The 22,788-nt window shown below is 50.4% G+C and overlaps 1 protein-coding gene and 1 long non-coding RNA gene across 3 annotated transcripts in view; one reads left to right on the forward strand and one right to left on the reverse strand.

Annotated features, from left to right (window-relative positions):
* Nucleotides 1-9,635, reverse strand: part of ANXA11 (annexin A11) — a 40,935-nt gene extending 31,300 nt beyond the window's left edge. Inside the window, exon 1 of one of the 2 annotated variants that reach the window (XM_040624000.1) lies at nt 9,451-9,635. The gene's annotated coding sequence lies outside the window, so the exon portion shown is untranslated. Of the gene's footprint in view, nt 1-8,879; nt 8,902-9,450 lie in introns of those variants that run through there. The other variant, XM_040624001.1, reaches the window with a different exon arrangement.
* Nucleotides 9,636-9,769: 134 nt separating this feature from the next.
* LOC121101170 lies at nt 9,770-22,582 on the forward strand. Its single transcript, XR_005833112.1, has 4 exons — nt 9,770-10,000; nt 14,086-14,233; nt 15,161-15,214; nt 22,212-22,582. It is a non-coding gene; the product is annotated as an uncharacterized LOC121101170 (long non-coding RNA).
* Nucleotides 22,583-22,788: the final 206 nt, after the last annotated feature.

Raw genomic sequence — 22,788 nt, forward strand, 5'->3', positions numbered from 1 at the left:
AATGGCAGGTTCCCGGAGGTATATGTGTGATGGAAAAGAATCCCAGGAAATGAATGCCCGCGGCTCAGCCACGGCACTATCTTGGCACTTTCTATCTTCAGGACTTCTGCTCAGTCAGTTCCCTCTACCTGGTCTGTCCTCCTTGGCTCCTTATGCCTCCCTTAAGCCTATGTCAACTTTGGCCTTCCTTGAGCCACGATAGAGCCCCTACCTCCTTCAGGAAGCCCGCCCTGATCTCTCCACCCCTAATGATTCCTGTTCCTGGAACTTACCAGCACTTGGCCTAAAATGTTTTCTATATCCTCTAGTGTACTAACAATATTCCCCTTTTCCCAGTACCTGTGACCGAGACGTGTTTTACCTCGTTATCTATCGCCTCATTCATCCTCACAATGTTCCTGCAAGACAGACAGTATCACCTCAAGGGAACCAGGGCGCAGAGAGGGTTCTTGACAAGCCAGGAGGGTCACACACCCAACTGGCGTCAGAGCCGGAACTGCTGTTTCTTAGGCCTCTCAGTGCAGGAGGCGCAGCCCAGGCTGTAGGACAGGCCTCTCCTCCTCCTGCCACTGGTAGCACGGGGCTGGGCACAGAGACACGGCAGCAGTGGACCCCGATTCATCTCCTGCCCACCCTGGGTGCCACCTGTTCTAAGAGCCTCTTTGGTCAGGGCTTCGGATGCATCGGCTCCAGGAACTCTGGGGGCAGAGAGGACGACACATCAAGGACATTCTCTTCTCTCCCTCCCACACCGAGGCAGGACTGCAAGTGTTTTGAGGGTGTAGGAACATCCCTAACTCTGCTGGGAAGGGGGTAAGCGGCCTGACTGTCGGCAGGGATGGCAGAGCCCCAGTGCCCTGCCCTCACGGGGATCTGCCTCACCTCTCGGCTGTGGGCACAAACGAGCCAGAGAGCCCCAGGCAGCACCCCACCAATCCCGACCCTATTTTCCCAGACACTGAACAGAAAGCCTGCACAAGGTAGCTGTTAAACATCGAACTCCCCACCCACAGGCCAGGAATTAAGACTCGCTGGAGCCTCTGTCCATCATTAGCGAGGCCTGCCTCCCACTGTCCTCGGAGGGCTGGCACCTGGGGCTGAGCAGCCTGGGGATGCTGCGGACAAGGCCGGCCGGCCGAGGTGGCGATGGGGTGGTGTTTAAGCCTTACCACAGGGCTGCGCTTGAGCGAGTCGGTCCTGAAAGACACCTCCTAGAAATAAAAAGTCACTTGCCGGTGCCCTGGCTTCGGATTACACAGTAATCCCAGAATACTGGACCTGGAAGTGGCCTATTTTACTACGGTCGGAGCCGAGGCCCGGGGGGCAGAGGGATCTGCCTCACGTCTCAGGATTGGCTGGAGGCAGGCCATAGACCAGAAGCACGTCTCTCGACGTCTGGGCTGATGCATTCACGGCCCACGCTGGCTCCCCTCCACTCAGCTTCCTTCGGGGTGCCACACCCCCCACCCGGGCTGGATGGAGCTCGGGCTGGGGAAATGGAGAGGCTACCCTAGGAAAGACAAAATGAGGAAGCGACCCGACTCCTGGGGACAGCCTAGAAGGAGCGAGAGTCCTCAGAGCATCAGCAGAGCGGTGGCAGCGGCCGCTGGCCATTCGGGCACCAGCCCGCAGGGTCAGAGGTGGCCATGCCCTGCGCTGCCTGCTGGCTTGCCACCGTGGCGACATACCATTCCCGCTTCCTAGCTTCCTAACCTAAGGAACACCGGCTCGGCCAACGGCAAGTCTGCAGTTTCCAGTGAAGCCCAGCAGGAGTTTCAAATTAAGGACAGCAGTGGGTGGTGTCCCAGGAGCTTCTGGTTGTCCCCTTCAACCATCTGCCCTCTCTTACTTCCGCCGCAGAACACAAACTGCTGCCTGGCACATGGGAGCCTCAAAAAAGAATGAGTTGCCAGGCCTCCCTGGCAACCAGGCAGGGCCCAGGCCTGCCAGTCAGCTGTCCTGCAAGAGAAGTCCCTGGAGCAGCGCTATCCGGGATGGTCCCCACACGGACGCCACAGCAGGGATGGCTGTTGAAAATGAAGATTCCCAGGCCTCACCCCAGACGTCCTAAATCAGAGCCGTAAAGGGTGGGGCCCACAGATCTGTGTTTTAACAAACCTCGCTGGTTATTCCTACGTATGCTCACATTTGAAAACCGCAGCCCCTAGAGAATGCTGGGGGCAATTCACACAACTTCACACAAGGAGCCTGGAGCCAGGACGACCTCCCGGAGCAAACACTGACCTTGGCCTCCAATTTCTGAAGAGAAAGGGGGGCTCCTCAATCCACGACCAAACCTGAATCGTAATGCTGGCAGGCTGGGGAAGAGGGATGATGAGAAACCTACCCAAGTCAGCAGAAATCAGGACAGAAATAACACCCAAGTACAGTAAATAACAAACAGAAAACAAGATGCAAGGAATAAAATCAAGAATATCTGGTATGTGAACCGCCTGAATTCTCTACCAAAGACAGAAACCACCAAATTGGACTTGCTGTTGTTATCACTGCTTTTTGCCATCCTCCCCCCCCACGCCCCAGGCATGTGCTAAGCACAAAAGAAACATTTTGTCTTTTTTTTCTTTTTTAAAGATTTATTTATTTGAGGGAGAGAGAGAGAGCCGCACAAGCAGGAGAGGGAGAGAGAGAATCTCAAGCAAGCTCCACGCTCACACTCAGTGTTGGAGCCCGACGTGGGGCTCGATCCCATGACCCTGAGATTGTGACCTGAGCCAAAACCAAGAGTCAGACGCTGAACCGACAGTGCTACCTGGGTGCCCCAACATTTTTAAGAGAGAAAGAAAGATTAAAAATTAAGGGCTGGCAAAGACATACTAAGTAAACACAAAGGAAAATGAGAAGTGGAAATATTTACATTAAAAATATGTTGGGGACTTTTCAATAATCCTGTCTCAGCGGGCTGAGGGTTTTTTTCCAGTCCATTTTCAGCCCCTTGCCTTTACCTGAAAACACAGGACTTTGAAAACTACTCACTAGGCTTTTCCCTTAAATCACTGACATAACTTAAAACCAAGCACAGAAAAGAGTGTAAGACTTGGGAGCCCAAGACTTTATTTTTTATTTTTTTTAGAAGGGGGAGACAGAGGGAGAGAATCTCCAGTAGCCTCCCTGCTGACCGTGGAGCCCGACGTGGGGCTCGATCCCACGACCCTGAGACCATCACCTGAGCCGAAACCAAGAGTCGGACGCTCAACCAACCGAGTCACCCAGGCGGGGGGGCCCAAGTCTTCGTATCTGACATTTGGCCTTGGGACATTTTTGTGTACTGACTGTTTTGTCACATCCCTTGAGGAATGGAGAAAGGCCCTGTGCTGTCGCAAACGAGGAAGGAACAGTATATTGCCAGTCAGAGCTGTCCCTGTCTTTGGACACAAAGGAAGGGGCGAGAACCGCAAAGGGAGAGGAGCTGTACCCGGGCCTGTCCCTGGAGCTTTTCGTATTTTACCCATCCCTCCTGAGAAGCTGGCTATCGTGGCGACTGTTGAGACCGGATTCTTTCATGACAACTGGGGAGCTGAGAAGCAGGTGGGGGAGACCTGAGCACCACCTACTCTCCATAAGCCTGAACGGAAACACGCCCTGGCGTAAAGCCCTGGCTGACGCCTGCCTCTGTATTTCGGAGCCTTGCACTTACTGTCTTACAAAACACACTTACTTATTCGTTTTACGTCTGTAAAGAAGAAAGGATCCTCCCTGACCCTCGGGCATATAGTCCCCTAAAACACAGCCAATGTGGCACTTAAGGCCAAAGGCCAAAAGCATTAAAATAAGCAACCAATGACGTGAAGTACAACCCCCAAAGATAAGTATGATAAACCCGTATACACCAAACGGGGATGTCGGATTACTACTTCTAGAACAAATGTAAGTACAGGCTGACTTAGATAGAGATTACAGCGAGAATTTTTGGAACATCTCTCAGAATGTGACAGACGGATCCGCAAGGAAAGGCAGGCAAGCTCAAGTTAACAGATCCATCTACTGTCTGTGCCCCACACAGGACACACAGCCCTTCTTGTCTGTGAAACCTTCTGGCACGGATCATGCAGTCGCCACAAAGAAAATCTTCATGTGGCCCAGCGAGAAGAAATGTTGTCGATCACATTCACTAATCATAACGCAATAAAATCAGCAGTCATCATTGAAATGTGATCATATTCCCCACAAAACCACTTAGAAATTCAGGATGCTGTCTTCTAAAACGTCCCTGGATCAGGACTGATCTACACCGCAGGGCGGCTGGCTGGCTCAGCTGGAAGAGTGTGCGACTCTTTCAGGGTCATGAGTTGGAGCCCCGTGTTGGATGCAGAGACTACTTAAATCAATAAATAAACTTAAAAAAAAAAAAAATCCCTGATCTACATGGTGACCGTAAAGGAACGGAAAGGTGAGCCTTTCAAAGGCCCACCAGCTAGAGCGGTACACACACAAAAAATGTTGAGCTTTACATGCTTTTTAAATTAAAACAAAAGACTAAAAAAGATAAATGAACAAATTTAGATATTAAAAGTGGAGCAACAAAATAAGCCAAAAGTAAGAAGGCATGAATAATGATAAAGGTTGAAATTAATGACCAAAAAACAGAAAACAAGTGGAAAGGATACAAAAAAATTATTATCTGGTTAGCAAATCCAGTTGGGATCCCATTCATAATCTCTACGAAAGATGTATTACAAGGCCTGTACTCTGTCCCTGATTTGGAAAAGTTAATGTCATAAAATGTCAACTCTTCCTTATAAATACATTCCATGACATCCCAATCAGGGTCCCATAGGTTTTTTATTCCAACAGTATCTCAAATTATAAAAGTAGTCAGAACCCATCCATAAGGGAAAGGCTGTATAAACTATGGTCCCTCTGCACTATAGAACATTCCACAGTGGCTAACGACCCAGAGCAACGGTCACCCAGAGTTAACTGCCCGTGATAAACTAATCCAAACCACAAGCTGCGGAGTAAGGTGGGCAGCATGAATCCATCCTGTGAAAGAAGCAAACCTTTACAGGGGCGTCTGGGTGGCTCAGTCGGTTAAGTGTCTGCCTTCAGCTCAGGTCAGGATCCCAGGGTCCTGGGATTGAGCCCCACATCGAGGTCCCGGCTCAGTGGGGAGTCTGTTTCTCCCTCTCTCCCTCTGCCCCCCACCCCGCTTGTGCTCTCTCTTGCTCTCTCAAATAAATAAAATCTTTTTTAAAAAAGGAAAAGAAGCAGCAAACCTTTACAGGTGCCTGTGTCCAACGACACAGAGGGATGGAGGGGGGCGCCTGGGCTGCAGGCCACCCACACCTCTAACTTCTCAGGGTAGAATGGGAGAAGGATGAGCTGAGAAACAGAAACAAACACCCCCTCAGTGCAGGCCTCCCCCAGCACCACCCAGTCCCTCTCCTCCCCTTCAAAGCTTGTCTACACTCAGCATCGCCAGATCTGCCCTCCTCCAACTCCTCCGCCCATTCACTCCCATCTGGGTTCTGCACCAGCATCCCAGCAAAACAGCCACAGCTAACGTGCTGAGTATCCTTGTCACTTCCCACAGCGACAACAGCCACCACGGGCCACTCCCTCTTACTGAAGTGCACTCGCCCTGGCTTCTGTGATCTGACACTGTCCGGCTTTTCCTTCCCCCTTGTGTACTGCTCTTTTTCTAGCTCCTTCATGGGCTCACGTTCCTTTACTCAGCTGTTCAAGGTCAGTTCTTGAATCTCAGAACGTCCTTTACAGCAGATACATTCTAGACAAAAATGTCTCTCTAGCCCAGACCCCTCCTAAGCCCCAGACACACCTGCCTACTTGGTACCCCAAAGGCACCGCAAATGCCCAAAATGGAATTCACGATCATGATCTTGCCCACCCTCCAGACCTGGTTCTCATCCAGTATCCCATGTCTCTGGGGAATCCAGGAAGACAACCTGGGGTGGGGGGGGGGGTAGACTGTGTTATTATGCACATAGCACAGGGCTGGGCAAACAGTGGGGACTCACTCATGTTGGTTCAACAGAAACATGCCTTGTCACCCACTTCCTAAAAATAGCCATGACCTTTTAGATGGACATGGCAAGCTCACATCGGCTATCACCAGCCCCCCCCACATAAACACCCTTTTCACCCCGAGATGCCACTCCCAGGCTTAATCTGCCACATGCTCCCCCTGCATAGCTAACCCTCTTTGGGTTTCACCTGTCCACCTTCATTCAGATTCCTCTCTGCTGACGGTCCTCTCAGCCAGTCTCCCCCCAAGCTCCAGGTGTCAAAGGCTGGGGACACCAGACTTCCCTCGTAATTTCAGGAGCAGTTCTTACCTTCTTTTCTGCTGAGGCAGTGGGACTTTCAGGAGCACAAGCCCCTGGAAGACCAGACACTAAGGGATGGCAGAGCCGGGCGCCAACCACCCCCACACTCCATCCCCTCTCAAGGGTCCTTGCTGCAATGCACCTGAGAGATCAACATTGTCATGACCACACCCTGACTGATCTTAAAACCCCCTCTGCAAACATCTTCTCACCAGATTCTGCAAACAACCCTATGAGGTAAGGCATTTTACCATCCAGAACACTGGGACCCTGTGGAGCTCTACCACTTGTCCCAGTGACCCAAAACGGATGAGAACTCTGTCTCCTGACTCCTCTGTTGTTGCCCTCACCCATTGCTTTCTCCCATCAGCATATTTGAGTCACTGTTCAGGCCCTACAAACTGTCAGGGTCCTCCCAAATACAACCCCCCGGTTGACATCAGACCTTGATTTCATGGGGGTGTTGGGGCCAGGGTCGGTGGGCCTACTGTGGTCTGTGGTGTGGCTTCGGCCATTATTAGAAAGCTCCACTGAATTTCAACAACTCCTTTTAAAAATGCAAATTCCCAACAAAGAAACTTCAGTTTCTGCATTTCCCCTAAGAGCTTTCCTATCCAGGATCACTCAAATTCCAGAAAGACCTGAGTCTGCCTGCTTGGCTGTGACTGTGAAGCACACCAGCACACAGACTCTTCCCCAAGTGCCCCCCCCTGGGATCAAGCACCAGGAGCTGCCTCAGGCTTAAGGAGAGAGGAAAGGAGGAGGTGAATCCAAGAGGAAGGAGGGTGAGCTCCAGAAAGGTGCTGGGTCCTCTGCACAGATCCCCAGCGCTCGGTGCAGATTTCCTTTCTACAGTCACCTCCTGCCTACACCGGCTTTTTTGTCTCTCTGTTCTGCGGTGAATTCCCAAGAACCCACACTAACCTATTCTGGCTGGATTCTTACTCCTGTCACTCCAAACTACCCACCCTCCCCAGAATCACATGCGCAAGGCATCACTAATCGATCTTGGCCTTCTAGGTACAGCAATCCAGGACAGGCCCCATCTGTCACCCTTGCCCTGGCTCCATAAGGGAATCAAAAGGGCCTCTCAGCCAGCCCCTACTGCCACGTCTCAGTCTGGACTACTTCCATCTCAGGCTCTCTTTTGTTGCCTACCCAAACCCAGCCTTCAAGGTCTAAGATCAAACCCTACTTCCCTGGCCTGCCTCTTTCACGGAGCGAAATTCTGCTGAGCACATATACTAGGCAAGGCCATCCTGGGTGCTGTGAGACCAGGAGATGAGTAAGAAACAGCCCCCGCCCTCCGAAGACAAAGGACAGGGCAGAGATAAGACACGTGGCCATACAAATACTAAGCAAGGCGAGTATGGAGAAGATGCCAAAGGAGTGGAGGAGGAGGGCTGCTGCGTGGGCTCAGAGTATGTCTTGTCCCTTCCTGCTAGGAGCAGGCCCCTGGATGGCTCCCAGGAGGGTGGGGAATCATGGGCAGAGGGGGGAAGGAGGGCATTCCAGGAGGGCAGAACAACATGAACTAAAACTGAGGAACTGGCAGGAGAGCAGTTCAATGTGACTGGACTCCAGCTGCATGAAAGAAAGACAGCTATTATTACTGTATTATTACTGATGGCACTTCTGTCCCAGGCTCTGCCGTAAGCTTTACCCCATGTGGGTGACATCCACCTAAAAAACACAGGTATGGTCTAACAGTCACCAGTTCAGGGCAGTGCCTGGGCTGTATGGTTGTAAAGTATGAACTCATTTAACCCTCACAATACCCCTGTGAAGTAGGTATTATTACCCCCACTTTAAAGATGAGGAAACCAAGGCACAGAGAGTACTAAGAGCCAAAGCTAGGGAGGGAGGCAGGACCCTGAGGTACTGAGCACCAAATGCCAGGGCAAGAGATCTCCCTGGCACCTCACCTGGTCTGCCCTGTCAGGGACCACCTAGAAGCACAGGAGAGTGCCTTGAGGGAGGGAGCGCGGTTAATCCTCCCGGAATCCCCAACAATGGACTGAAGCAAGGCAGGAATGAAGGCACATAATGACAGCCATTTAGGAGTGAGCAAGAGGACACACCCTGCCTGTCCAGCTCCTGGACTCTACCCTGCCCTCCCCCTGCAAGCTTTTGTTCCTGTTGTGGGAGCAGGGGAGAGGCTCACCCTTCACAGCACCACTCCAGGCCGGGTGAGGGCAGTCAGGAGTAAAGCGGGGGTCGGGAAAGAGAGCAGAGTGGCTGGCTACCTTGGAAACCCAAAGCAAAGCAAGGTCACTGATGGGGGGAGCGGAGAGAACCGTCCCCAGGGGGCAACTGTAACCTGCTTGGGCTGGAACTGGCTAGCTTAACTTCTCTTCTCGGAAGGGGAACTTCGCAACTGTCCTTTAAACCAATAAACTGGGTTTCTGCCTTTTTAAGCCTTCAACGGTCTAGGTAGAGCCCACGGAGAGATGAAAAAGTTCAATCCCTCCCTGAAACTGTCGCTCAAGGCGAAAGGCAGAGAGGGTAAACACGCTAAACACGCAGGTGAACACATCGCCCGGGATGGTTCCGCATTCTCTCCAAGGGCCTTACAAATAATCTCCAACAGCAGCAGCTCCCAGGATTTGCATCCTCCTGAAGCCAGCCTCCTCGATGAGCTCTCCTTAGCACAAGCCGGAAGGGCACCTACACTCTCGAGAACTCCGCTGGGTCAGGGGGGCCCGGGCCACTGGCCATCCCCATTCCAGCCAGTCGCTTCCTGGTCGCAGGTTCACCTGGTCGCAAGTTCACCCAGTCACCCCACGCCCACCCAGGAGCGGCTGAGCCCCAAACCCCGGTAGCGCAGTACAGTCACGTGGCCCTGGCCACAGGGGGCCGGCCCGTGCACCGCCCACCCCACAGGGAGGGCAGCCCCCCGCGGCCCGATCGAACCCGGCAGCCAGGCCGACGCAGCCCGTCGAGGGCCAACCCGACAGCCCGACACCACCATCCCCCCCCAACCCCCAACCGCTTTGCGGGGCAACCAGGAAGCCGCAGGGCCGGGGCGGGAGCCGGCGGGGGGCGGTCCGGAGCTCACCGGCCTGGCCGCGGCGCTCGGCCGCCACCCCGTCCCTTGCCGCCGCCCCGCCTCGTGCCTCCGGCAAGCCAGGGAGCCCTCACTTACCGGGCCACTGGCCACTGGTCACTGACCACAGGAGTGGGGGCCGGGAGGGGCGAGCGGGGCCGCGGGCAGCGGCGGCTGTCTCCGCGGGCGTCCCGGCTGCGGCGCCTCGGTCGGCTTGGAGCTCTGTCCCACTCCGTCACTCGGGGCACTCGGGGCACTCCGGGCACTCGGGCGCCGCAACCGTCAGGGCGGGGCCGGAGGAGGAGCCCGCGGAGCGGAAAACTCGGCGGGGCCCAGCGCGCCCCGGGGCGGAGCCGCTCGCGCTGGGGGCGGGGGGGATGAGGGGTGGGGCCGGAGGACGGCCCCGCCCCCAGGTGATTGCCGGGAGGGCTAACGGGCCGAGGGCTGCCTCTTGGGGCGAGAGACAAAATCGCGGGCCTTCTGGCTCTCTTGAGCAAAGGAGGGGATTCCGCCGGCGCCAGAAGGTCCGCAAGGAGCCCCTCGCTCCGCCCGCCTCCTCCGTCCGTCGCGCCCTGAGCCGCATTCTCGGGGAGGGCATTCCCCAAGCCCCCTCCAACCCTGTGTACCATTGTTAGCGACTCTCCTTCAGGTAAAAAACACCTTCCACATTAAAAAGGTCACGCAACAGTATGGAAATGGAGGTGGGGGTGGGGAGAGGAGCTTTATAGTGGAGAAACCCGACGAACTACTTTAGCGCGGTAATCAAGGCCAACATCAAGAGATAAATCAGCAGTGATAGGATGTGCCCGTGCGGTCTTCCTCCCAAGAATACAGCCAAGAAAAGCCTAGGGAGATACGAAAATAATGTAGTGTGGCATCCTGGTTGGGATCTTGGTAAAAGGACATGAGGGAAAAACTAAGGAAATCTAAGTAAAGTATGGACGTCAGTTAATAATAAAACATCAGTACTGGCTCACTCACTGTAGCTAACGCACCATGTTAACAGGAAATACTAATAATAGAAGAAACCAAGTGTTAACTTACCATTTTTTCTGTAAATATAAAACTATTCTTAAAGTTTATTTTTCAAAAAAAGTTCGCACGGGTAATAAATGAATATATGGTAGTTTAAAAGCAATTTTTAGAGACTGAAATTCACTCTTTACTCTTGCAGCCCACTTTTAGGTGTGCCCTTCCCGATCTTTCTGTAACACTCTTATGTGTGTATATATTCTCCTAGGTGTACTGTTTAAAACGGCGTTGCAGTATTTTTCTGCGACATGCTTTTTTACTCACTGCATCTTGTAGGGTCTTTCTAATGCAAGCGCCCCTTGGTCTACTTGGTTCTTCCTAAGGACCCAAGGGGTGCGCAAACGTGCGTGGTCACCTAGGTCCTTAGGGAAGGACATTTAGGTTGCTGTCCATTTGGGGCTATTACAAAACAGCGCTGCTGGTCCTATTTCCATTTTCAGAGCGCACAGAGCGGGAGGGACCGGGAGCTGTAGGCCAAAGGGGAGACTCTGACCTCGGCTCGGCGGGGCAGGGTTGCGGGTGCGGTGCGGAAGCCGCGTCCTCGGGCAGCCTGCAGCGGCCCGACTACGAACTCCGGGAACCCATTTTCCGCGGCCTGTGCAACACCCCTCTCCCCGCAAGGCGCGGCGCTTTTACGGCGCTGAACTGCATTTTTTTAGCGATGAGTAGGCGGGTGAGCGTGAAACTCCGGCCAAAGGGTCTAGTGCGACTCGGAGGAAACGCCCCGCCCCCGCCCCCAGCAGAAGACGAGCCGAGGGTCAGTGGCACCAGGAGACTCCTCCAGGCTTGGGTATTAGCGCGGTGGGGGTGCCCGCGGCTACACAGGATAGGGAGTCGGGGAGAACCCCCCACCGAGCCCGCGGCGTTCCGAGGAAGCGTCTGTCGCCTGGCGCGCCTTGGGCTGGGGGCTTCGTCAGGGAAGGTCCCACCTGGCGCCCACCCAAGCCTCTGCCTGGACACCCTGCGCTTGCGCCGCGCGTGCCCCGGCTCCCGGCGGCCTCAAAGGCAAGCTTCTTTGAATGGCTCACTTTTTTCGTTGATGAGCTACTGCTTCCTTAAATACCACCTTTAAAAAAATAAATCAGGGGCGCCTGGGTGGCGCAGCCGTTGAGCGTCTGCCTTCAGCTCAGGGCGTGATCCTGGGGTTCTGGGATCCAGCCCCACATCGGGCTCCTGTGCTAGGAGCCTGCTTCTTCCTCTCCCACTCCCCCTGCTTGTGTTCCCTCTCTCGCTGGCTGTCTCTGTCAAATAAATAAAACAAAAAATCTTAAAAAAATAAAATAAATCAGTAAGGGCGGAATTCCTTCTGCATGTAGCACACCCTTTTCCTGGGTCGGGCCTGGGCCCTTCAAGGCCAGGACGGTGAATAGCTACTCCTGTGTTCACCTTTCTGTGACTTTTAACTATTTATTTTTAACAAACTTTTTATTGAGCTCCGACTCGGTGGGGACACTTGCGTCTGTGAAAAGACTCTAGGTTTGGTGCGCAGACACCTGGGTCCTGTCCCTTGGAAGTGATCCGTTCTTTGAGCCTCGGTGTTCTCGCTTAGAAGATCTTGGACATGGTCTGTGGAAACCTGTAAAGTAACCACTGCTTCATCGCTGCTGGGGGCTGATGCAGACATCAGCTCGGGTAAGAGAAGGTGAGCACCTTGTAAACCGGCCAGCTGCACAGCTCTGAGTAGCACAGGACCCTTATCCTCTCTCTTATATTGAGTCATAGCACAGACCAGACAGTGTTTTAGAGGACAGCCAATGTGACTGGCCCTGTGCTGGGTGCCACAGAGAGAGGGACAAAAGAACACTCCTTTGCTCTCAACACAGCTCTTCTCTAGTGGAGAAACAAATAAATCACAAATACCCCACAAAATACAGGTTTGTAAAAAGGATCCTTGGGGTCAATGATGAGAAGGAGGTGTAGAGGATGGGACCCAGAAAGGCTGCTTCTGATCAGTCTGGCCGGACTTTGCAATCAGCTTTTAATTAATTTTTGTTTTTTTAAGATTTTATTTATTTGTCAGAGAGAGAAAGAGAGAGCACAAGCAGGGGGAATGGCTGCAGAAAGAGAAGTGGGCTCCCCAGCTGAGCAAGGAGCCCTATGCAGGACTCGATCCCACGACCCTGGGATCATGACCTGAGCCAAAGGCAGACGCTTAAACGACCTAGCCACCCAGGCGTCCCTAACGTTTTGAAATCACATTCATTCTTTTGAAAAAATTATTTACTGCTTTCATTTCTGCTTTTATCTTTGTAGTTCTTTTTTTTTTTTTTTTTAAAGATTTTATTTATCGGAGAAGCCTGATGGGGGGCTCAATCCCATAACGCTGGGATCACGCCCTGAGCCGGAGGCAGATGCTTAACCGCTGTGCCACCCAGGCGCCCCTTATCTTTGTAGTTCTGTTCCTCATTTCTTTGGATTTGCCCTGGTGCTCTTTTTCTGGTTTCTAGGGGTGAACATTTGGATCACTTATTTTCCAAATCTCTCTGTTGTTGTTCTCTGATAAATGTATCCAAGGCTATAAATCTCCCTCTACATCCTGCTTTAACTACATATCACAAGTTTTAACATGCCATGCTTTTGTTATCTCTCAGTTACAAATATTTTGGTTTTTTTTTTCCATTAGGATTTTATCCTTAATTCATGGATTATTTAGAAGTGTGTTTCCATGGCTTTTAAAAAAACATCTTGTCATAGATTTCTAATTTTAATGCTTAGAGATGAGAAAATGTGCTCTTTTTGGAATTTGTTGAGACTTCTTTGTGGCCCGATAGACTTTCTTTTTGAATGTCCCAGTTTTTGTGAGTGCGCAAGCTTCTTTCTATGTGTTTCTCCATCCAGTGTGCTAATCTAGTTATTTAGATTGTTTATACCTCAGCTTTTTTCTGTTCAAGCCGTTGATTTCCGAGAGGGTTGATTTAACGTTTTCTACCTTTATTGTACTTTTGCCAATTTCCCCCTATAATTTGATCTCATTTTGCCTTATAATTTTGAGAGCAAATTATTAGGGTCACACAAGTTCATAATTGGTTTATCTTTTGGTGACTTACCTTCTTTTATCACTTTTCTCCTTAAAAAATTATTGTGCCCGCTCTTAGTATTGCTATCTCAGATAGTATTTTTCTGCTATAGGCTTTTCCTCTCTTGTTTTCAGGCATTACTGTTCTTTAGTTCATCTCTTGGAAATGACACAATTTTTAAAATAAATTTTAAAAAATCCATCTGAGTATCTGCTTTTAATTGGTGAGTTTAGTTTATATGAATAATGATTACAGAAATATTTGGACTTATTTTTGCCCCTTTTTTTGAAATACACACACACACACACACACACACACACACTCAGGGCTGATATTCGCCTAAAACACATTGGTAAAGTACTGTAAATTGTAAAAAATCAAAATTCTTTCATCCTGCTTGGTACATAGTGGTTGCCTTGAGAACTCACAGTACCCCCACCCCTGACCTTCCCCTGATCGAGCAACAAAAGGGGCAATGCTTAGAACAGGGGGCCCTCCAGCACCTTTTCCGACTGTGTTGAAAAATAAACTGTTGATTGGCAGCACAAGCTTATTTTCTTTCCCTCCCCAAATCCCAGTACTGTGGCTATAGAGAACAGCATAGGTGAAAACTCGCAAAGGCAAAAGGAACAAGAGAGAAGAAATGGTGGGCAAAATGTGAACATTTTTTTTTTAATTTAAGTAGATTCCACAAACAGCATGGAGCCCAGACTCACGACCCTGAGATCAAGACCTCAGCTGGTATCAAGAGTTGGACGCCCAACCAACTGAGCCACCCAGGCACCAGGCGCCACCACCACGTGTTTTAAAGACAGAAGGCAGATGGAGGAGTGGTAACTGACTTGGTAGAATAGAGGATGCTTTAACTTGGGTGCCCCGGAGGGAGAAGTCAAGGAGAAGCCAGCTGGTTCTCCCCACCCACCCCCAGAGTCAGCAAGGCTTAGCTTTACAAATGGCGGGTAGAGTATGAGGATGCAAATGGGAACAGGGACATGGGTGGAACCCTAATCACTTTCCCTCGCCCCTTCAGCTGAAGTTCCTTCCACCTGTGGAGAAAGGAGACTTGTTTGTCATATAAGTTGAACCGTGGGGACTGTAGAATGGGATACGTGAGGCACAATGAATTTGGGAGGAGGAGGTAGGGTATGGGACTACAGAAAGATTAAGCAAAAACCTGCATATTGAATGATGGGACCCTAGTCCCCAGGAGGTGAGCAACTTGATTGAAAATTCACAGGCAGGAAACTGGAGGGTTGACCTGTGGAGAAAATGAGCACCCAGACAAATGTCCTCCAATGACTGATGGTTACTGGTTCTCTCAATGCAAAGCTGACTGATGCTTGAACGCCATCCGTCAGCACCATGCAGTGAACACCATCAGTCCACAAGCCCACCGCCACGCAGAGTTTCCAGTCACCGTCTTGTGCCCATCCCAAAATGCGAATGTCCAACTTAGATCAGCGGCCTGGGAGGAGGGCCTCCAGGTAGAGTGACCGACCATCCTGGTTTCCCAGGACACAGGACATTCATGACTGAAACTGGAGAGTCTCTGGCCAACCAGGATGAATCGGTCACCCTACTCCAGCATGTGTAAGCAAGTTCCATAAGCTTGGCTTTTGCGTCATACATTGCAAGCCTGACCTACTCGCCCAGCTCACAAGCTGGGAGCATGGTCATCTGCTATAATTTATAGGCTCGGGTGGTAAAATCTGCCAAAAATTGTAATAAATGGTTTGTGACTTTTGCTGATCCTTTTCCAGCCTTTGACATGATACGTAGGGAAGGATATGGACTACGCTATTGGTAACTGCCAGGTGTGTACAACAAAGTATGTCAAAATGGCTCCTTTAATTTTTAGCTCTATCTTTAATCACTTGAGACCACTTTGGATGGGCTCCAGGTATGTTTTCCTGCNACTCAGTACAGCTCACCAGCCAGTGTTGGTTCTGAAGGCTGAATGTCTGTGCCACGCGGGTCATTGAATGTGGTATCACCATGCCGTCCCTGCCCTGTACTGGAAAACAGAAAGCTAAGCGTTCTCTGGGATGCAGATTACCTGATTTTGATATCAGGGACTCAGAATGCTCTTTTTTTTTTTTTTAAGATTTATTTATTTATTTTAGAGAGAGAGAGCACGAGTGGGAGGGGCAGAAAGAGAGGGAGAGAGAGAATCTCAAGCAGACTCTGTGCTTAGGTGGGCGGAGCCCGACGTGGGGCTCAATCCTAGGACACTGAGATGGGGACCTGAGCTGAAACCAAGAGTCGGACGCTTAACCGACGGCGCCACCAGGGCGGCCCTCAGCATGGTCTTAATAGACAATCGATACTACTATCTTATCACCTCCAGAAACGAGGGCTACCAATTCTGGATCCAAAACAATCATTTTAAGAGATGTCCTCCAACCTTCGGGGATTTATAGAAAAATAGTTATGAACAGAAAGCTCCCTTGTTTAGTTGCTCTGGGAGTGCCTTTCACAACCAGTTTAACTAGCAGGGCCTGCGCTCTAAGTGAGATGTGCTGCAGGTATGTGCATGTGTGGCCAAATAGGGTCTGTGGTTACACCTGCTCTCCTGTTTCTCCAGGCTGATTTTTACTGCCATCGCACGGTAGGACGTGGAACTGTGTGGCCTCAGTTACCCGCTTGTGGCGTTCTTAGAGAACTCTCGGGGTTTCTCCTAAAGCGATCCTTGGCTCTGCCCGCAGGGACTCCCTTGACCCACTTTGGAGGGGATGTGTGTTGGCCTTTGCTTTAGGAACGTGCTTGCTGGAGCCTGAGTTTTCCAAAGAGGATTGAATCGAAGTCTCAGTTCAGTTGATTAGGGCATGTGGCTCATTTCTTAAATGGCAACGGAAAGAACCGACATTCCAAGTCGAAGCTCAGCCTCAGAGCCACAGTGTACTTTTTTTTTTTAAAGTTTGGCTATGGGATGCCTGGGTGGCTCAGTCATTAAGTGTCTGCCTTTGGCTCAGGGCCTGATCCTGGGGGCCTGGGATCGAGCCCCGCATCGGGCTCCCTGCTCCTCTATGAGCCTGCTTCTTCCTCTCCACTCACCCTGCTTGTGTTTCCTCTCTCACTGGCTGTGTCTCTCTCTGTCAAATAAATAAATAAAATCTTAAAAAAAAAAGTTTGGCTAAAAGAAATGCCGTTTGTGGACAAGTACCTCGGAAGTACATATTTTATTCAATCTCTAGACACATATTCTGAAATCTATGTATTACCAACTCAGCCGGGGCAGCAGAGCTGTGTGCTTGGCTGCCTCCCGTGGCTTCTTAAAGATTGACTTTTAGTGGATTGCATTGTGGTTGGTGGCCTTCAACCTGTACTGAGGGACATCATGCAAAATACGGCTTTGAACATTGACGCCTTGTCTGTTGCAGCCGTGTCATTGAACACAATGCTTGTTATGTCCACAGCGACCTCTCCAAGAGGACAACTTGTAGAAACGAATGTGTTATTTGGTCTCACTGTCTGGAATAGTTGCCCTTTTTTTGTTTTTTTTTAAAGCAACCTGCAAATATTCGGGATCTTCTAATAGGTCCTATTCCCCCCTCCTTATCTGCTGCTAGGGTCTTAGAGCTAAGCTGACAAAGAAGCATGAGACCATGCAAAGGGGACTAATCACTCAGGCTGGTGCCATTGGTGAAGTGGAATCAGAGCATGGGGTGTTGGCAAGGTGTTCTAGGGGCTGTGCTACCATGTTGAGTGTCAGGGGACCCCCTCCCTAGAGGAGGGTCGGAGACCAGCATAGGTCTCTCCAAACCAGCCTCATAGAAATGCACCGATTATCCCTCTCACATAGAGTTGGGGTTAGGACAGGTATAGTAGGGTGATGACACAGGGAGAGAGGCCTCTGGAGTCTTCTATCCTTCTCCCTCACTAGCTTTCTATCTTTTATCACACATGGCGTGGTTGGAAATGAATGGGCACCATAGTCAAGTGCCATGTGTTTCCCACTGCTTTACCCATCACAGTCTCCAGATCGACATACATTCTGCCTCCAACATTCACTCCCATTATGGGAGCCGGGGAAACAGTACACTGTAGATGTTAAAAGTATGGCTCTGGAGTCAGAGGGCCAATTTCAAATCCTGCCTCTATGCTCACTAGCTGAGTGGCCTTGGGTAAGAAATTTAGTCTCTTGATCTGTATGACAGGAACCAAAACACTGCTTGCCAAACACAGTCGTTATGGAGACACATTATATAACTACTGTGAATCATCGAGCACAGAGCTTGACACGGCAATAGATGTTTGCTATGAAGAAATTCATCATGGTGGTTAAGAGTCTGGGCTCTGGAATAGGCTATACTGGGGCTCAAATTCCAGCTCTTCCTGGGCCAGCTGTGAAATGTTGGGCAACTTTATAACTTCTTTAGTCCTTAGCTTTTTTCGTCTGCAAATGGGACTAACAATATACATGAAACTCTTGACACACCACTTCCCTTGAAGTGTGTGCTTTATAAATGGTACCTCTACTTTCCTGTTATTTTACTGCCAGCCCAGGGGAGAATAGAACTCAAGCTAAACATGCAAGAGGAAGTGCCTTAGAGAGATTCTCCAGAGCTGCCAACCTTTTGGTAGCGGGGGAACTGATCTCCACCTCTAACATAGCGTAGTAACATAGCCATGTAGATTCATTGTTTTCTGTGTGCTAAGCAATGAACTGAGAGTTTTCTATTTTTGCTTTACCTGGGACTAGGTATGGTGGATCTTTGGGGAGCCCCAAGTACTGTATCAGTCTAGGTCCGATCAGGAGACAGAAACCACATAGGGGTTTAAGCAAGGGGAGTTTACTATAAAGAATATTATGCTATGATAAAAGAGCAACTATAGGATGTAAAGAGAGCCCCTCTAGGGCAACTCTCCCTACAGCTGAGAAAGGGAACTCAAGGAAGGGGTACAACCTCAGAAGGGGGCCACCTCTCAGGTCTGTGGATCAGACCTTGTTGGAGAACGTATCATGGCAGCCCCGTGGATGGTGGAGAAATTTGCAGTGCCTTGGCCAGAGTTGGTCTTCAGTTGGTAGACAAGGATGAAGCAATCGGCTAGAGCACAGGTGAATCACAACCTGGTGGTGGGGTCTGTGGGCAGGTAGAAGGGGTCAGACGGCAGTGTAGGCGGGCGGCAAGGAGCACACAGTGCCTGTGTTGGGAGGGGCGTGGGAAGGCGATCACCAGGCTGGAGAGGAGTGTAAGGTCTCTGGAGGTCCTCCTGGACACACAGCTGGGGCAGAGCACCAAAGGATGTCCTACACCTGTCAAAGCCAGCAGCAGAAGCCCCTTCCTCCTGCGGAGTTCTCCCAGCATGCTCTGCTGAGAGGGCGTACCAGTGTGCTCACTGTAAAGGCAAGACGCTTATGGGGATTCTGTCCATTAGCACACAGCAGCTGTTTGTGGGTGAATTTGGAGCTGAAAAGTACTAAATTGATAACTAGCATAGACACCTTAGGGGCATTTGAAGAAAGCTGGATACACACATGTATGGCTACATATATCCATGCATGTGTACGTATGTATACTAATCCACCCTGCCGGGGCAGGGGAGAACTACTAGAGTGTTCACAGACCCCAACTGAAGAACATGATTCATGGTTCCCTGGGGGCCAGAAGAAAGCCTCCATAAGTCACTCAACTCGGGGGGGGGGGGCCAAGATGGCGTCAAAGAACTGACCATGAGACTGTCTAAAATCCTGTCCTAGTTATGGAGGGTGACATTTCTTCCACCTTTTCCACTCCCCTCCATATTGCTCATGCACCCAAGGGAGACCCGAACCCTCCTAGCAGGGCAAGCCCATTTTCTTTATTTAAATTAAATTAAATTAAATTATTTATTTGAGCGAGAGAAAGAGAAGGACTGCGAGCCAAGGGAGGAGCAGAGGGAGAGGAACAAGGAGACTCCATGCTGAGCACAGAGCCCAACACAGGGCTCAATCCCAGGACCCTGAGATCATGACCGGGTGGAAATCAAGAGTTGGGTGCTTAACCAACTGAGCCACCCAGGCGCCCCAAGCCCATTTTCTCTTTGCATATTTATTTCCCCCAAAGCCTAGGTAATTTGTCTGTCAGCTTGGGCACATGGAGAGCCCTGTGCTCTGAACAGCAGGCTTCCTGGGTTCCTATTGAACAGACTCACGGATAGTCATTTTCCTCCACCAACTGAACACCTAGCTACTTGTCGATAGTGACAAACACCAGTTTCCATACTTTCTACTGTTCATGGCATGGTAAGTTCCTACTCATGGCCGTGCTGGGAGTAAGGGCCCAGAGGCTGAAAGTTCATCTCCCACCCTGATCCAACCCCATCCGCAGGGCTGCATTGGTCGTGGTTGGAGAGCCCTGAAGAATGGAATCGATTCCGTTAGGTGCTCAAATATGATGCACACATGGAACTCTGCCTCCAATCCCATAGCTACCTGAGTCAGAGGGGGGCTCAGGAGCCTGTGTGTTCTGGATAAGACTGCCTTTCCCCCAGCCACATCACCTTCAGCAGAGTGAGGAAGGCCTCTGGAATTCCTCATATTGCTCTCAGGCCCTGCTCTCTGCTCCCCGCACGTACGCCTCACCACCATTATGTGCCGTGAGAGCATCAGAATCGGACTCATTAGGGCTTTATCTCCATTTGCCTCAGTCACTGCAAAAATTTTTGCTCAAGCTCTATGAAAGCCCGCATAGCTCTTTATGGCTCTCTCCACTCTTTACTTTTCCCCATAGCACCTGACACATGGTACAGTTGACTGACTTAATTTGTTAGACTCCCCCGATTGAGGGCGGGATGTCTTGTCTCTCTTGTTAACGGCTATACTCCCAGCATCTAGAAGGTATCTGGCACATAGTAGTCTACGACAAAGGAATGCATGAGCAAACAAACATCTTTGACGCCCTCCGTTCTCTGGGACTCAGTGTCCACTCCAGCCCCGTTAGTCCTGTTACTATCTTCCCATCGAAGGCCTAAATCACAGCGCTTCTCCCGTACCGGCTTCTGCAGCTCTAGCAGTTTCAGAGCATGGACTTTGGAGACACGCACGCTGGGGTGTGCATCTCGGCTCTGCCGTGTAGAGGTTTTCAGCACCTCTGTGCCTCAGTTTTGCTTATTTGTAAAACTGAGATTTTGTTGTCAAGTGGATTAAATGGAAGGTGTGTATAAAGGGCTCAGCACAGCTCCTGGCCCCCAGGAAGTGAGCGGTAAGGGCTAGCAAGCAAGCAGGGAGGCCGCAGAGCAGGGTTGGGAGGGGCAAGTAGCCTTCATCTGCCGCACCATCTGCAACGGGTTCGTTGGGGATGCCCGGAGCCCTGTGCTTAAATGAAGTATGGGCAGGCCTTGAGCTCAGGGAGAAAGAGTCCAACAATCGATTAATGATGTCTGCCATGGGCAGGGGTGCTGGAGGCAGCGAAAGAACAAAGGAAGTAACAGACCCAGGCCACACATTTGCCGTGCTGATCTACAATTTCCACCACTGCTCCTTTTCTTTTGTACATCTTGACTGCTTTCAAGGGTAAGAGCTCCTGTTTTTCCAGGAGCATTTCCCTGACCTTACAGTCCTTCACACACCCCCACCCTGAAAATGGTAAGGTCTGCTCCTCAGCCCCCACACCTTTTCTATGCTGTTCCTTTATTATTCCCCAAAAAGCATTTTGGATTGGGCTTTAACTTTCAGATCTCCTGTCTGCATATATAGGCTGAAAAATGCCTTCAGGGTAGGTTTTGCCTTTGAGAACGAACTCGGTAAAACTCACAGGGTGCACTGGATTAGGAGTCAGAAAATCTTGCTATGTGATGTTGAGCACATTGCCCTACCTCTCTGAGCCTGTTTCCCCGAATGAAAATGGGAACCTTAAATAAGCCACCTTCTCTGCCCACTGTATCCCCGCGCTGCGGGGGAATCAGTATTTCATAAGACTCTGTAGGGAGTAAGAAGGTTCATGCTCTTGCTGCATATCCCTGTGCTCTCCTCCTTCAGTGTCTAAAACCAGAGTTTCTGCAGGGGTGGAGTGTGTGTCTCAGCAAAGCAGCAGGCAGATGAGTGCTCTGAACAGGAGCAGTAGGCGCTCAGGAGTACTGACAGCCCAGTATGGAGAACAGAAGGGAAAAGCCAACTTTCTCCCTTTAGGCTTGCAACTGGGAAGAGCTAGGAGCCAGGAAAGGTAAATGCTGTCATCTGCTGGTCACTTCCTGTGTAGCAGCATCAAAATAAGAGTTTTGCAAAGCTCCTGTGTAAACTGAGCAAAGGACCCAGGAGGGAGAAGGCGGCATTTGCTGAGCACTTACTGTTTATAAGGGACTATCTCTGAGGATGCTATTGAACAGAGATATGAATTAGCCTTGGATGCTGTCCCTAAAGAGGGCACAGACTGCGGAGAGCTAGAGCCACCTCCCCGTGCCTGTGTGCACATCCTTCAACCTCTCTGAACTTGGGCGTTCTTACTGGGTGCGTGGACTAGGATGGTTTCCAAGCAACTGGAGGGAGGACCTTGAAAGTTACTGAGACAGAAAGGAGGAGGGGTCAAGAGAAGCCCTTGGAAAACCTGACACGTGTCCTCTTCCCTTGTCTCTTTGTTTATGACGCTGTGGGTTAGGCTCCGGATCCCTACGCACCTGTCCTCCTCTGACTTCTTTCTGCTCAGGGAAAGGGACAGAGGAGTTGGAAAGACTTCTGAAGGAAGAATGGAACCAAGGCCCGTGTAGTCTCCACCAATTTTAAGAAAGGGTACCATATTGTTGCCTCTGAGGTCGTCTATTATATGAATATATCATAATTTATTTATATATTCTACTGTGGATGGCATTTGAATTGTTTCCTGTTATTTCCAGGTGTTGGCTGCCTTGGACATCCATGCATGTATATTTCTGTCGAGTATATACCCAGGGGGTGGAATTGTTGGGTTATAGACCAGGTGCGTTTTCAACTTTAGAGATAATTACAATTCATCATCCCCAGAGGTTGCACCGATGGAAACTCACATTAGACGTGTGTGCAAGTTCCCATGACTCCGAATTCACTGCAAGTACTTGATGCTGTCAGATTTTTTTTACAGCTTTGCTAATTTGGTGAAAGTGAAATGGTGTTTTACTGGGTTTTCATTTACTTTTCCCCAATTAATAATGAGCATGTTTTCATACATTCGCTGTTTTGCGTTCCTTCTGTGAGATGCCTGTTTGTTTCTTTTGTTTTCTCTCCTTTTGTCTCTTTTTTTTTTCATTAATCTGTAGGAGTTTTTTTTTTTTTTAAGATTTTATTTATTTATGTGACAGAGAGAGAGACAGCCAGTGAGAGAGGGAACACAAGCAGGGGGAGTGGGAGAGGAAGAAGCAGGCTCCCAGCGGAGGAGCCTGATGTGGGGCTCGATCCCAGAACGCCAGGATCATGCCCTGAGCTGAAAGCAGACGC

This window comes from Ursus maritimus, unplaced genomic scaffold (assembly GCF_017311325.1).
Source record: "Ursus maritimus isolate PB19 unplaced genomic scaffold, ASM1731132v1 scaffold_7, whole genome shotgun sequence".
NCBI classification, from domain to species: Eukaryota; Metazoa; Chordata; class Mammalia; order Carnivora; family Ursidae; genus Ursus; species Ursus maritimus.